Here is a 387-nt window from a genome sequence, read left to right on the forward strand (position 1 = left end):
TTGTTGAATAGCATCAACAATCATAATATCCCTCTACTAGTCTAGATGAGTATGTTGTGAAACCCAAGGAAGTTATGTAATAAATGTAGTATATCATGACGTAAACATATAAAAGGAAAAATAACTTTTTTTGAATGCTTATTGCAACGAGGTGTGCACTAAAATTCATGTGTTCCTACCAAATAGCAAATATGTGCAAGTATCGCAATTAACAGGAAAAAAAAAATTTGTACAGGCATTTCTTCTGGCATCCAGGAGTAATGAAAACATAAACTGACTAGAAAAACAATAGATATTCTATTTACAGTAACAAAACTGTACAAAAGAATCACTTTTGGGAGCTGTTTCATTATTAGTTCTTGCTAATAACAAAATAAATTACTTTAT

General features: G+C 29.7%; 1 protein-coding gene across 1 annotated transcript in view; it reads right to left on the reverse strand.

Annotated features, from left to right (window-relative positions):
• Positions 1-274: 274 nt before the first annotated feature.
• Positions 275-387, reverse strand: part of LOC119588679 (poly(A) RNA polymerase, mitochondrial-like) — a gene marked incomplete in the record, with an annotated part of 8,504 nt that continues 8,391 nt past the window's right edge. The window contains 1 exon segment of the mRNA XM_037937314.1: positions 275-387.

This window comes from Penaeus monodon, chromosome 24 (genome assembly GCF_015228065.2).
Source record: "Penaeus monodon isolate SGIC_2016 chromosome 24, NSTDA_Pmon_1, whole genome shotgun sequence".
Taxonomy (NCBI): Eukaryota; Metazoa; Arthropoda; class Malacostraca; order Decapoda; family Penaeidae; genus Penaeus; species Penaeus monodon.